Source organism: Zonotrichia leucophrys, chromosome 1, assembly GCF_028769735.1.
Source record: "Zonotrichia leucophrys gambelii isolate GWCS_2022_RI chromosome 1, RI_Zleu_2.0, whole genome shotgun sequence".
In the NCBI taxonomy this organism is placed as follows: domain Eukaryota; kingdom Metazoa; phylum Chordata; class Aves; order Passeriformes; family Passerellidae; genus Zonotrichia; species Zonotrichia leucophrys.
In genome coordinates this window covers 82641533-82657034 of record NC_088169.1, presented here as the reverse complement: position 1 = coordinate 82657034, position 15502 = coordinate 82641533, and the positions used below count along the sequence as shown (strand labels likewise).

General features: G+C 44.9%; 1 protein-coding gene across 3 annotated transcripts in view; it reads left to right on the top strand.

Annotated features, from left to right (window-relative positions):
• Positions 1 to 15502, top strand: part of RAB30 (RAB30, member RAS oncogene family) — a 48988-nt gene that overhangs the window by 14227 nt on the left and 19259 nt on the right. The window contains exons 2-3 of one of the 3 annotated variants that reach the window (XM_064719435.1): positions 9179 to 9277; positions 9501 to 9535. The exons of 1 other annotated variant lie outside the window; for it this stretch is intronic. The gene's annotated coding sequence lies outside the window, so the exon portion shown is untranslated. The remainder of the gene's footprint in view (positions 1 to 9178; positions 9278 to 9500; positions 9536 to 15502) is intronic. One more of the 3 variants, XM_064719443.1, reaches the window with a different exon arrangement.

Genomic DNA, 15502 nt, shown 5'->3' with positions numbered 1-15502 from the left:
GGTAGCTATAGCTTTTATACAAAACTTAGTTAAAAGGGAAAATTTCATGAATGTGGTATAAAAATAGTTCCCATAGAAAAACACCAGCCCTATTACAACTTCCTTGACAGACAAAGACAAAAATGCATATAGAGAGCATGATACCAGGGCAGAGGAAGGTGGGTATTGGGACTGCAGAATGAAAAGATGCTCATCAAGGATAGTAAAGAAAAGCAAAGCAGAGTTTGGGACATCAGCAGTGAAAGAGGCTGGAGAGGTAAAATAGTTCAACAAAGATAATATGAGGCATAGGTCTAGTTTACATGGGGTTATTTCTGAGTTTCTCTCTTTGAACAAGTTACCTGATCTGGTTTTTTCTTCATTTGCCTCTGTTTACAGTGTGCTCAAAGATGGGCAATAATTCTTAGTAAGTAATTTTTCTATACCACAGAGTATAGTCAGGCCATCAGCCTCAAATTCAAGTTTTATCATGATACAGGCTTGAAGTTACTGTTAATGACGAAGAAAGGGGAATATGTACATACTGTTTACAACCATCTTGCTCTCCATTAAAATTTAAAGGATGTGCAAGAGCGTAGGTGTGAGGTGAAAAGTGTGCTTGCAATAGTTAAATGTTGAGTGAACCTTTTGACTTCTTACTGCAACATTTTTAAAATGCCACAGGCTACTTTCAATGTGATAGACCAAAAAAATGAGATACAGTCTCTCAAAGCGGAACTCATATGTTGTTGGAGCCCATACAACCTTCTGTACAATCTGTTTTAAAGAAAACTCTTGTCATGCACATGGAGGTACCAACAAGGAGAAAATAAAACAGAAGAAGAGTCCAGTGGTCTGTAAACAGAGACACCACCCCTAGAAGGTCTGCAGCACTTCTCTGGTGCTCTTACATAACCCAGTTAATGTTTGACTTTGTTTCATGTTCAGTTGGCTGTTAGAATGAACGAAGTAATAATTTACTTTTCTTCTATATTACATATTTAATCATGGCTTCCTAATTCCTATGTGCTTATCACTACCAGGCTCTGGATCTGTCCATGAGTGTATTTGTGTCGAGGGTGAAGGGAATGATATTTGTAACCATGCTGAGACTTTATTTTGCTTGCTTTGGGGCAGACATGAGTGGACACAGACCTGCTCCAAAAAACATGCACTGACTTTTTAATAAGCATTCACTGACTGCTTAAGTGTAATAAATATACAAAAGAAAAAAAAAAAACAAAACAAAAAAACCAAGCACAGTGCTTTCTGTGTGACCCCCATTATTTGCAACTCTTGTGTTGTACCTGGGAGCTCTCACTTGGTGCTTGCCCAGTTTTGTGGGAAGGGAGAGAGGAAGTTATCAGTTGCCAAGAAAAGAGACCCAAAGGAGTTTTGGGGAGTGCTTGGAACTGCTGGCTGTAGCTTTGAGCAGTATATGAGGCTCCTGCTGAGTACCTTAAATAGGGCTGTGAACCAAAGCATGGAGTTAGCAAGCTCACGATGAAAACTTATATCTCTCCATTGGAGGTGAAGTTGTTCACTCCAAATGCTACATAGACTTTTTTGGATGTGGAACACTTGGCTTTGCCCCAAGCCCACCTACATTGCTGTGCCATAACCATACTCAAACCTGTCCCCTTGCATTGCACCACAAATGGGACACGACCTTTAATGCCCAATGTTCCCTGATTGTCATGGGCTGTTTGGTGCTTTTGACACTGAACCAAAAGCCTATTTGTGACTTACAAAGGCATGTTCTGGTACAGGTGGATGTGTTAGCTGAGGCTGTAGTGGCTGTTTTTCAGGCTGGCACTGGAAAATGATTTATGCTCCGGGCTTGAATTCAGATTCCCAGATCCAACAGAGTCTTGCCAACGTATGCACCTCCTTTGCAATTTTAAAAACAGAGGGTGTTCTAACTTTTGGCAGAGATAACCTCATGGCTTTTATCTCTGCAGGTAGCTGGCAGGTGTCATTCCAGAGTTAGGGGTAGTTTTTTGCCATTGTTTTTCCCATCTTCCCCTCCGGGCAGCGTTTTTCCTGCCCTTTTTTGCTGTGCTGGGCAGGGATGCTCCTCTCCGCAGTGCGGCTGGCTGGGCTCGTGCCTTGGTGCTCCAGCAGCATCTGCCCAGACATCCTTAGCCCAGATTCATCCCATGTTCTTCCTGTTCCCCCTGTCTTTCCAACCTATAAGTCTTATTTCTTCCTTTCATAATCATAACCTAAAATTGCCTTATGGTTTCTTTAAAAACACTTTTTTTTTTCCTTCTTTAAACCTAGATTTTTACAGCTGTAACGTGTTTCCGTTCTCCATCATCTGTAGCAATTGAGAGTACTGCCAGCTAAGCAAATATCCCAGTCCAGATGAGGCCAGTTTTACAAGCCTTGTTACTCTGCCTGGATTCTTCACCTCCACATCAGCTTCCCTTTTGCTTCTTGTCATACATGTATCCAGTAATTCAAGCAGCCTCAATTTCAGTTGTTCTGCACATGACAATTGCAGAGACACTGAGGAGCTTAGGCTACAAGGGAGCAGCAGCACATGTTAAGAGGGATATTTTTTTCCTTTAGAGTGAAGCTAAATAGATTGGAGGAGAGGGTAATTTGAAAAGGTGGTTCAAAGTTGAAATTCTTATGTTCTTGCTGGAGTTAGCTGACTGCAATAAAATTGTGCAAGTCATTGTAATCCCTCTGTTTTCAGAGAGAAAACCGGTGACTTTTTATAAATCTGCTTTTAAAATTAAGACTTAAGATAATGCTGTCATTCAAGTTCCTTGCACAGAGCTTTGCAGGATGGGTGGATTTGGGCTTGCAGTGCCATTTCAGGGCAGTGCTGATGACTGCTGCCTTGGAAAGAAAAAATTCTAAAGTGCTAAATAGCACCTGTCCTGTAAGCAGTCAGCCAAATATCTTCTTATATTCTGACTTGTGGTTTTGGTCTTCACCTCTTTTACCTGCTAAAAGGATAAATATGCACCAGAATAGGAAAAAAACCTATTCTGTTCTCTGGATATCCAATTTCCATAATGTGTAGTATAGAAATACATACAGAAGGAAATAAATATGGTGCTTCTACAGAAGTCTTTGCTTTACACATGTTCTGTTAGACATGCAGTCTCTTTAGAACTCACAATTTGCTGTGCAAGAGGAGCTGTTGTTGGTACATTGCTTTATACTTGGTGGGAGCATGCTGTGCTGGAGGGCAGCAAGGCTGTGCTCGTGTTTGAGGGGATAAATGGCAAACTGAAACACAATGTGAGGGAATTCTTTATTTCCCTAAATAAAAAAATGCCTTATGTTGAGTTTTGAATTACAAGCAGTATTTTTGGGTAGACTGCCCATTTGTTAAAGAGCAAATGGTGCTAGTCTAAATAGTTTTGTGCAAAATTGGGAAAATGCAAGGGATGAACAAATGTGAAATGTGCCTTACCCCCATAGGCACAGTCTGTCTGCCTCATACCATCTCACTTGTCAAGCTCTATCCTAAAGGAAAATGTTTGAGTAAATATGTATTTGAGAAGCTGAAAATGCAGTCTTTTTTGTGACTGAAACACTTTTCTTCCTGTATTGTGTGTCAAGATCTTGAACACCTGAGTGTAACTGGCTGTAGCCTTGAGACTACTACTGGGTCTCCTAGTGAGGATGGAAAATATTTGCTCTGTCACATCCTTTCAGCCTGAAGCTGTAGAACTGTGTGGTGTGTCCAAAAGTGGCAGCCTTCTGTAATACCCAGTGAGAACTACTCTTGCTTGGGTTTGGTTTTCTCAGTTTCCCCTTTTTCTTTTTTTTTTTTTTTTTTTTTTTTGCAGCATGCCTTCAAATTGCCCTTTGGCCCATGCTCTGTCCCTTGCCCGTTCCTTCCACAGCCATGTACGTGCACAGCAATCCAGAAACACTCTGCACCCTGAGCTGAGTGTGCCAGCCAGCAACCCTTGCAGGGAGAGCATGCCCCAGGACCAGTGTGATGGGGGTAGTCTGGCTGGAATCCTCCATGGAACAATCCCGTTTTCTCTGTAGTTGGCTTATTGGATGGGTGAAAGAGCCGAGTTCTGTCCCTCAGCTTGTGATTGCACTCCTGGTAACTTCAGTAACCTGAATGTTCCATCCCCTTATCGTGGGTGAGGGTTAATGCGTGAGCCTTGCAAAACAATTCAGTGTTGCAGCTGAAGTTTTTGTGGGAATGTATTTATCTTGCACTTGATACAAAGTGGCCTCATTTGGTACTTGCCACCTGGAAATGAAGGTGGTGTCTCACCTGGGGTCCTGCAGGCACAGCCTGGCCACGAAGGAAGAACGATGACTTGCCTTCCTTCTGCCTCATATCCTAAAGATAAAGGATCCAAATTAGTTATCCATGTGTAATCTCATTATCTTTAGCTAATGTGCATGGGCATCCTGAGGCAGGATGAGGTTTGTGCAGGAGCATGGTTTTGCTGTCGTGATGAAGGCTTTGCAGTGCAATGAGGCTGGAGATTTTGGGAGGACCTGGGCCTCAGTGTACATGGCCAGTGTTGGAGTGCAGTGGTGCACTTTGGTACACAGCTGCTTTTTCAGGAAGGCAGGGGAAAGAGCTTGTGGCTTTCCTTAGAGAAGGGGCTGCTTTCCAGCCAGCTGCCCATCTGTGGTGGCGCAGCTTCTGCTCCCCCCAAGCAATCACAGTGGATGGGAGTGTTGAAAAAAACCTGCAGAGGAGCACTGCTTGCCACACTGTACAATAAACACTATTCCTTAAGGTCCTCTTGGTCCTTCTAGGCAAGAGTATTGCACTGATATCTAGAAGTGGAGAGCAGTTTGCAGGAGGGGAAGGGCTGGAGATAAACCAATGAACTGAAACCTGCTCATGAAATGAGTGATGTAAATCTGCTGTGGGGATATCCTCAGCTTCCCAGATTTTTAGCATGCAGCCAAAGACAAAAGGCAGTGTGACTGGAAGGAACAGGCTCTCTGGGGACCTGCTTTTGAAGTTACAGACAAATTATTTCCCTATATTTAGAAAATCTACTGTAATGAAAGATGTGTGGTGCTGGTCATGCAGGCAAGGTACTTTGGATTGCTTGGGTGGGAGCAAACACTGGGGTGTCTTTGCTGCTGTTAACCTGTCTGGCAGATCAAAACTCACACAAACATCCATGGTTCTGGCTTGCTTTGAGAATGGATGTTTTCCCAACAATGGGAAAACACACCCGTTGTTGGGCATGTGGCAAGAAACGGCAAGGTGATGCTGAGTGTGGGAGCAGAGGAGGGGGCTCACGCTGCTGCCAGTTTCTCCTGGCCTTGCTGTGCTGGTGGCTGAGCCCTCGTGGAGCTGAGACCCCCCCTTGCAGCTAGTTCAGGCTCCCTTTGGCAGGCAAGAAGTCACCACATCCAAGAGCATGTGATTTCCATTGCCCGCGCCTGGATGTCTGCTGGGGCTGAATTGCCTGCATCCCCAAGAGCTGCTCAGTAAGAAACAGCAAACATTGTCCCTGGGAAGGAGCAGCTGTTTATATATAGTGTGCAGTGGGTTCACGAGTGATTATTAGGAAAACATTGCTTTCCAGTCATAAAAAAGGGCATTTTTGTTGTTTCCTTTCCTCTACAACAGGCAAGTTGGAGAGTCAGGGATTTTCATTTGCCATGACAACCAATGAAACTGCCAAGCCATGTGATATCTTTATCCTTTCTATGATTAAATAGTTTCCTTTTTTTTAAATTTTAAGGCCATGTTGCTAACAGTTGGGAAACATCAGGTGTTGTTTGCTTTTCTCATGTAGATTAGTCAGTATTTAATTTGCATGTTTTTATTTAAGAGCTGTGGAGAGCTGGGAAATGTTATTTCCATGATTTATGGTAAGGATGGTATCTTAGTTCAGAATTGGTGTATTGTACTGAAGTTTTCTCCCCTCTGCCCCTCTCCCCCTTTGAGACAGGACCACTCAGCACTGTCTCCCACAGGACAAAAACTACTGTGGGACCCATCAGTGCTGCTGAGCAGCGATGAGGCTCAGAGCCTTGGAAAGGTTGGTTTACACAGGGTACAAATGGCTTAGAGACTTTACAAGCCAATAGCTGTTCTTATGCCAGGGCAAGGTTTTGCAAAGACAGAAAGTGTGAGGGATGTGACTCTTGATGCTTGGTCCATGTGAGAGCTTCCCTTGGCTCTGGGTCTGAGCACCTCACACTAACCAAGAGCCTGGTGGTGGTGTTGCTGTCAGCAAAGCTGAGTGCCAGCATTTATCCTCTCTTTTAAAAATTGCTGTCTTCTATTTAGGAATTTCCTCAGGGTGCCAAATATAGATTCAACACAAGAAAAAAAGCCCCACAAGCTCAAAGCTCAACCCCAAAAGCTGCTCTGTTGCTAAGGAATAAAAATAGATGGTCACAAACAGGGTGCTGACGTGCCAAGCTGTGTCCCCATGACCGTGCAGCTGCATGTGCCAGGTCCCTGTCCTAGTGGCAGCACTGCCCAGGCTGCACACCTCATGTTAGCATCAGTGTCTGTGAAGGACTGGCTGCTGCTTGCTGTAGTAAGTAACTTTCTGTTTCCTAATCTTAGTCCCAAAGAGCTAAAAACTTCAGAGGGCTGCTGCCAGGAGATAGTAGTAGTACAGGAAAAAAAACCCCCATTTTTGTGTGCTAATTTCTATCATACAGCAATGTCTGTACTGGAGGAGTCCTGAGAGATGGGAAGATATTTTTGAACAAAAGCACCATTCCTTGGGAGATCCTGGGCTGTCCCAGAGTTGCTGGCCATTGATGGCATCAGGAGGGTGAATATTGGTGCCGCAGGAGCTGCGGCTGTGCCTTCACCTTCTCTCCAAATGCAAATCTCTCTCTGCAGATCTCTGCAATAATTTATTAACCCATGTGGCTGGAGATGGGCAATAGCTGAGCTGGGTGCAGAGGTGTGCAGAGGTGGAGACATGATTTATCTGGGCTGGAGAGCTGCTGTGGCCAGTGCCATCTTTTAACGTGTGTGTGCATGAACATGCAATGCTTGGTTTTGTGGGCCCTGCCTGCTTAGTCCTCAAGGTACTGCTTGCTGCATCAACTCTAAACCGTAAATATCAACAACCCTGGGACACAATTTTTAAAATAATGTTTTCAGATTTTGTACTTCTAGGTGAGTAACTAACTGTTTGACTAATGTCCCCGCAGTAGCAGAACCCTGGAGCAGAAAGTTTCTGCTAAAGAGCTGCCTTTTTGTGTTTAAGGATTTGTTTTAGTGCCAAATTTATCCTGTGCGGTTTCTTGAATTGCAGCTGGTCCAAAGCTGAGATGAAGTTTTAACAGCAGATAGCTGCCCTAGAAGACTAACTGTACATTTGCAGTGGTTTAGGGTAAATAAAAAGTACTGTAACCACCTGAAACTATAAGGAGAGCTGAAAATAGGCTGTGTGTTAGTGTGTGAGCTAAAATGTAACCAAAACATGAATGCTGTTCCTTACCTTCTGAAGAGACCTGTCATATCCTTGTAAAAACCTTACTTGGGAGCCATCATATGATGTTGCTGTTATTGAGATACTCAAGATAGTAAACATACTTCTTTACAAAATTAAATTCTGTAACCCAGACTATAAAGTTTAGTTCTGCTGTCCCACCCTCAGGTTTTTTTTCCCCATCTGGATTGGGTCCCTCCTGCAGCTGTCTGGAGCAGGCAGGGTTGGAAGCCTTCCCTTTGGAAACATCATCTTAAGCCAGTCCTGAAGCTACACCCAGATCTCTATTGTTTCTACTTTCTTGCCTCTCTGAACAATTTGTTTTTGTGAAACATCTGCTGCTCTGGCAGATACCCACAGTTAAAGCTGTACTGCAGTGTTTCTTTGCAGAAATGCAGAGAATATTCCCTGACAGATCAGTGGCTTGCCAGACAGGATGGCTGATCCCAGATGAAGGGTTTCCATCAGATGAGACCATTTTTACGGGGGGAAAACTTCTTAGAGGGCAGTGCAATGCCTGAGCTGGTGGTGTGGTTCCATTAGGAAGCTGAAGCATTGTATGCATGGGCATGCCTGGTCCAGGTAAAATGTGCTGCCCATCAGGAAATAGGAGGTGGTAAGCTGAGCACCACTGGGGCGATAATCAGCCTAGGAATAGGTCAGAATTTATCACCCCAAACTTGACTTTAGTGGCAGAGAGAGCCCCCTGGTTTGGGATTCCAAGCTCATCTTTGGAGGTAAAAGCCTATAACACTCAACTGTATTTTATACCTCCTGTCCTGTAGCTTCATGTTCAAAAATGCTGTCACCTCTAGATAAGAAACCTTCACTTACAAGGTGTAACAGAGGCAGAAATCCTTCTGAAATGCAAACCTGCTGTGGCAAAGTGCTGCCTGTCCTATTGTGGTGGCCCAGGTGTGATGCACAGCTCACATGTGGCTTACATACGATGTGTGCTCGTGAAGAGGGAGCCTCCAGCTGAAACACAGGGTCACTTCTTTATTTCCTCGTGTAAGTTGAAAAATAACCACAACAAAGAACTATTTTATCTCAACAATTCACCTCTGGAGTAGTAGGTTGCTCTTGAATTAGGGGGCATGCCTGAAAGTTTTGTCTGGGAGTGACAGCCACCTTCTTGAGGCACCGGGAAGAAGCTGCCCCTGTAACCCAAGTGCAAATGACAGACTGAAGATGGGTTGCTTGAACTTTGCAAATTAATGCCCTGATGAGTCTGTGTTTGTTCCTGGATAAAGTTGCTCTAAGCAATTGTCTTGGGGAGGCTGCCTCACTGCACATGATGCTGTACCAAAATGTATCAGAGGAGCTGGTTAGGGATTGAGCTCCTCTCAGTGAAGTGTAATTGTAGAATCCTAGAGTGGCTTGGGTTGGAAGGGACCTGGAAGATCACCTGGTTCCATCTCCCCTGTTGTGGGCAGGGAGCCTTACTCTAGATCAGATTGCTCAGTCTCATGCAACCTGGCCTCAAACACTTCCAGGGATGATTTTCACAGGTCCCTTAGAACCCAAACTATTGTATGGATCTATTATTTTTATCTTTCTTCTCTTTCTCTTCCTCTGCTGCTGGTATTGCTAATTTATTACTATTACAATCTTTAAGTTACATATTTACAATATATATAGAATATATATTATATATTCAAATACATATTACTTTATATGCAGAAAATGTATTTTAGAATATATTTATGTATATTCTATATTTAGGCTTCAGGTATGATATATCTGTCCTGAGCCAAAAGTTTGTTGGTTTTTTTTAGGTTTTTGCTTGCTACTCCAGGACACTGTTGATTTGGCACAGCCTGGCCTTCACCAGTGGCATGGCAGAGGAGCATCATGCACAGAGCCCAAGCCTTGAGGTACCAAGCACAGCCCAGACCTCAGACACCTGAAAGTGCAATTAGCTGAGGTTTAATTACTTATTGCTTCTAATAGGTTTGATGGGGAAGTGATATAAATCCCAGTAAATCACAAGCTTACTTAAGCAGAAGTGAAGAGATGGAAATAATGGCTTATTTTTTCAATTAGAAAGCATTCTTGCTAAACAAAACCTTATTGGATTTTTTTTTTTTCATACCACAGACTCTGCCCCAATGAAAACAAGATGGTCAACAGCGGTAAGACATATCACTGCAGTTAAAATGCAAGAAAATTTTCTTGGATAGTCTGGGTTATGAAAGTGTGTCTAAGGCACATATTCATATTTCACAATACATTTATGATTATGTCACTGCTAAATGGCATAGTTACACTTGTGCTAATTCTGCACTTCCAACCTCATTTGAGTCATGATGTTCCTGTGAATGCTTTCTTGATATTCTTTGGTTATTATAGCTTTTCTCGTATATTCTCAAAATTGATGGTGTCAAGCTGTCTAATCTTCCAGGTTTTTAGCAGAACCTTGTCACCCAGTTTCAGAACTTTTCCACATATGATCATGATGCTGCTCAAATCCCTGCCAGCCCAGCAAACTAATGCATCAGGAGACTTCTTTGCTTTTTATGTGTTTGACATGCACAAGCCTTTATTGTAAACCAAGGATTGGTTTCTGCTCTGGCTCTGCCTCCTTGTGAGGTGGGCAACCTGCACTTCACTGCTGGGAGCTGCACTGTCCCCAGAAACCTCATGGAGACACCTGGGGTTCAGCCTGATCCTTCACCTGGCTTCTGAAGAGACAAAATCTCACAGAAGTTACTGATGGGTTTCCCCATTTTAGTGGGTCAGGTCTTGGTGTGGGAGCTTTATTTCACCCAGAGAGCTGGACTCAGTAAGCTTTCCTGCCTTTTCCATGCAAGATATGTACCTTTTGGCTCTAGTTTAAAAAATAATTTTGTTGGGTTTTTTCCCCCCTTTGGGAAGAGGCTGTTGTTTTTGAGTGGATGAAACAGCATTTTTGGGCTGGATTTCTGGCAATAGAGTTTTTTCCACACTTGGAAGTCAGCCTGTCTGCTGTGCTGGCTCTAAATGCTTCAACGCTCAAAAACATGTTGCTGCAGGATGTACAGCTTGGTGGTCACAGGATGTGCTAAAAAGTAGCCAAGACCAAGGGAGTGTTGTTTTGAGCATGCAGTATTGTCCCCATCCCCAGGCAGGTCTTAAAAGTGTTAATATTGCACCAACTTTTTTGCTGTGAAAACACAGATTCTGCCAATAAATGGAGTGTCAGGCTGCTCTCATGCTTCTGAAGATGGTGTGTGTCCTGGGGGTGCTGGTATGTGGTCTGGTCAGGCACCATTGAGGCATTGTGGCCGTGCATGTCAGCAGGTTTTTTGTTTAATCCTAAAGAAGTTATTTTTCTATTTATCATTTTGTAACTACTGCATGTACCTCATTATTCCTACATAACACAGAAATCTGATTAGTTTATCTGTGCGAGGAGAATTATTAACAGTTCCATCCTCAGATGTGTGTGATGGAGTACAACCTGCTGTCTGCATGTGGTATTTAGCACTTCCATGGCCATTCCTAGTGCTGACATGCAGCAGTGTCTCTGGGTGAGACAACTCTCTCTCCAGGAGGTGAGGAAGTTACATGAGGACACTGCAGCAGGCAAGCTCTGAGCTCCTGATCTCTCACCAAGGGGCTTTGGTGGCACTGAGATCCTCCAGAAGGTGTCCAACCCAAACGCATCTTTCACCATCCAACCAAAAAGGATTAATGATGTGTGCTAATGCAAAGTCCCCCACAAGACTTCACTCAGAAGTGGAAAGCCTGGAAAGCCTTTTCACCATCAGGGGATGCCTGGAATGTGTGAAAATCCAGAGATTGTTCCTGGATGTAAGATCTGTCCCCTCCAGAGTTCAGCCAAGCCGCAGATGCAGAGGGCAGCCTGCAGGCTCTGATGTCCAGCCATGGGCTGGGGTAAGGCTGCTGTGTCTTGTGTTGGGTGGGAGCACCACAGCAGAGCATCCTGCTCCCTGGAGCTCTGGCTCCAGGCTCTTCTTTGGGATGATATTGGGGCTGGATTTACCTGCTTGTTCTGTGGGGAAGGTGCTGTAATTGCTGGTCACTGGGTTCCTCGGTAGTACCTGCACAAGCTCCTGGAGGCCAACTCATGTGTGAGCCACGACCTGAGCAAAGTAGTTCAGAGAGCTGTGAATTTTCCATGGTGGCAAAAGGGATAAGTGTGTGTTCTGTATGGTCATTGATCCAAAACCTTTCACCATCAGCTTGCCTTTTATTTATAGAAATATATCTGTGGCACAAAACATTCATCTGATACGTGACCATTGGTACCTTCTCAAACTTCTTGGTTGGTGTAAGAGAAACACTCTGAAGCATTGAGGAGCATGAATCTCTCCATTTAGGATAGGGCTGAGGTTTTTATAATCTGGAGTTTTTTCCCAGATGCACTTTTTAAAATGTGTCTGGACTTTTGAATGATCAGCAGCTCATCAGCCAGTGTTGCTGGGTCTGCTGTGCATGGGGAAGCCCCATGCCTCCCTGCACTATGTGCAGAGTTGCTTGATACCTCCTGGAAGTGTTGGATGCATTTATTGAGTGCTGTTGGGACCTTCTCCCTTCCTTGAAGAGAGAGGTATGTTTAGGATTGCCAGGGCACGAGCAATTGGATTTAGCTCACCTGCAGTGGTAAGTGTGGTGGGAACAGTGGAGAGATGTCAAGCTCTGTAACCCTGAGTGCCTACAATAAATCTTTCTCCCTTGATTTTGGAAAATGCATTCCTGGAGTTTTAATGATGCACCATGCCAGGAGCATGCATCCCATGTAGTTGTGGTTTTGCCACCATCAGCTCAGAGGTGTGCATGATCCAGATTTTCTTGGGAATTAAGTCCCTCTTAATTTTTCTAGTGTGAATGGGAGTGAAATCAAACCGTGTGGAGATGAGGAGTGAGGAAGGTGGGCAAGGAGGCAGAGGGAAATGCAGCCTGCTCATTTGCAGAGGGCATGAGCTGGGCTCATGCTTGCTGAGTGCAGGAGCCTGCTTGGCTTGGCAGGTGCTTTGGGAACAAAAATGTTGTATCCTGAGTTACGTAATGCAGCACCATGTCCAGGCCTGAATTCCCTGCAATTTTCTGGCCTGCAAGGAATAATTTTCTGCTTGAAATATTAGCCTTAGCTTTGAATTTTGTTGCTCATATGGCATATGCAATCAGTGTAATATCTGTATACATAACTGCTGCTGTTTGAATTTGAGATGTTTGGGTAAATTTATTTTTGTTTATAGCTGTTGGGTGATGAAGAACAGAAAATACTTGTTTATTAAGAACTGTGTAAATACATCAAAACCTGCCCTGGGCTACTGCTTAGATCCAGCAGATGAAAAGGCTGCAGATCCTTCTCTGTGCCTGATTGCAGCACTAGGCTCTGATGGGGTTTTGAGGTGGGGATAGACCTGAGGTGTAAATTATCAGCATTCCTGGCTTGATATGGTTTTGGTCTTAATCCTTAAATGGGGTGAAACCTTTGCAGCTGTGGATAGTTGGTTTTTTGTTCTGTTTTGTTTTTCATCCAGCTTGTTATTGGGTAGAAAACTGGCTGGATGGCTGAGCCCAGAGAGAGGTGGTGAATGCAGTTACATCCAGCTGGCAGCTGGTCCCACGTGGTGTTCCCAGGGGCTCAGTTTTGGGGACACTCCTGTTTAATGTCTCCATCAGTGGTCTGGAGAGGGGATCAAGGGCACCCTCAGTCAGGTGGATCACATCAAGTGGAGTGGGACGGTTCATCTGCTGGATGCCAGGAAGGCTCTGCAGAGGGATCTGGACAGGCTGGATCTGATCCTCTGTATGAGGTTCAGCAAGGCAAAGCTGGGTCCTGCACTGGATCACAGCAGCCCAAGCAGCATTGCAGGCTGGGGGCAGAGTGGGTGGGAAGCTGCCCAGTGGAAAAAGACTGGGGATGCTGGTCAGCAGCAGCTGGACATGAGCATGGGAAAGGCAGCCCACTTCCCTTTTCAGGGGTCTCCTGGGAGCAGGAACTGGTTTGTACAGGGGTGGGTGAGAGCAGGAGAGGTGAAAGTGCCTGGTTTCTGTGCTTTTGGTTTGAGTGGATCTCACCAGTCTTTTGGTTGAATTGGAATTAATAAGTGAAGAATATTGAAAACTTTTATTGCACTGTCTTGCCCAAAGAGAGAAACACTGAGGTTCTGGAGCATGTCCAGAGAAGGGCGCTGGAACTGATGACGGGTCTGGAGCACAAGTCTGATGAGGAGTGGCTGAGGGAGCTGGGGGTGTTTATCCTGGAGGAAAGGAGGCTCACGGGGACCTTTTTGTTCTACAGCTGCCTGAGAAGAGGCTGTAGTGGAGTAGGGGTCAGTCTCCTCTCTCATGGGAAAAGCAATGGATGAGAGGTTGCATCAGGGGAGAATTAGGTTGGGATGAGGAGAAATTTCTTCACTAAAAGGGTGATGAAGCACTGGAACAGGCTGCCTGTGGAAGTGGTGGAGTCACCACCCTGGAAGTGTTTGAAAAACATGGAGGTGTGTCACTTAGGGAAATGCTTTAGTGGTGGACTGGGCAGTGTTGAACTCTATGATCTTAGAGGTCTTTTCCAACCTTAATAATTCTATGAATCTGAAAACTAAGTCTAAAACAAGTCCTGCTGTCCTTCAGCTGCATTCCCACTGATGGATCACCTTTCCAGGTGGAATCAAAGCCCTGCTTCAATTTATCCCTCCAGACCTCTTGTTCTGTCCAGAGGGACCATGTGTGGGATCTCATGATGGAGTGAAGCAGAGCAGTGACACAAATGAAATGAAACCCCACAAAACTGATCCTGTGTGTGAGGCTGGCAGGAACCGCCCATGGAGGCTGGTTGGGATGCCAGCTTCATAAACTGCCTTGGGGAAAAACAGCTGTGAAACCAAATTTTCTGCCCTGCTGCCAGCCTTGGACTCTACTCCTGCTTTATCTCATGACGGGACATGTGTCTGGGCTGTAGTGTTTGTGATTTAAATGAGTGTGGCAAGGGGTGGCTGAGGCATGGACTGGCATCCCATCTCCTCCCTCACTGCAGGGTCCTGTCTGCTTCAGAGGGTGGGACAGGCAGCTGCACCCTGAACACTTGAAACCACTGCAGGGATGTGAGGCAGAGCCTTGTACCTGCAAACACAAGAAAAGAGAGGGGAAGAAAAAACCCAAACCCACACCAAAAATCCAAGAAAACAAAAACAGATAGAGAAGTTGTGCTCTGTGTTTGTTTTGGGGTTTTTTCAAGCATATAATGCAATGTGCTGTCTTGCTGAGATGCACATTCCCCAGCTGTGGTCAGTGGGGTAGAGGGTGAGACACGGCTTCTCTGGGGAGAGGGGAGGGTGTGTGAGCCTGAGCCGGCAGCAAAGGTCACTTGGCTGAGGGCTTGGTGTGCAGCAGGAGGGGAGGGGAGGATCTCATGACATGGCCAGGGCCGTGTTTGTGTGGCCAGGGCCGTGTTTGTGTGGCCAGCACTGGCAGCGTGTGCCCTCAGAGGGAGGAGCACCAGCCGGGTCACAGGGGCACATGGGCAGCTCCCCCTGCCCACTGTGCCTCACAAAGCGCTGCTCACTCTTCCTTGCTGCCTCCTTTGCTTTCTCCCTTCCCATGCCCTGACTTCTCATATCTCTTCACTTCTGTAATCTCATCATTGCGTGATTTGTTTTATGGTCTTGGCTCGTCTTTCAGTTCCTTTTGGGGTCATTACCACATATGATTAGTCCTAGAGCCTAATGAAGGGGATCAGACATAACTCTAGGGTATGTCTGAGCCATTTAGCATCTCTGACCTCAAAGATCTGCAGAGAAAGTTTATTTTTAAGCTTCCTAAGAAGATAAAGCTGAATTTTGGATTGTTTAGGGTGCAAGTAATGGAACTGAAATCTCTCTGGGTGGAGCATGTCCTCTGGGGTATGAAGGATCCCAGGAATAATTATGCAGTGCTGCGTGAGTATCATTAGTCTGGAAATAGACTTTTGGTGGATGATCACGTTTTCCTACATGGCAGAAGCTACTGTGAAACCTTGAAACCTTATGTTAGCTTTTAGTCCTTATTTAAGAGCACTGTCAATGTGTGTGTGTTTGATACTGCTTTTGTTATCCAGTCCCACTCTGGGAAAGCCAGTCATGAAGATATAGAACAATTGTAACAAAGTA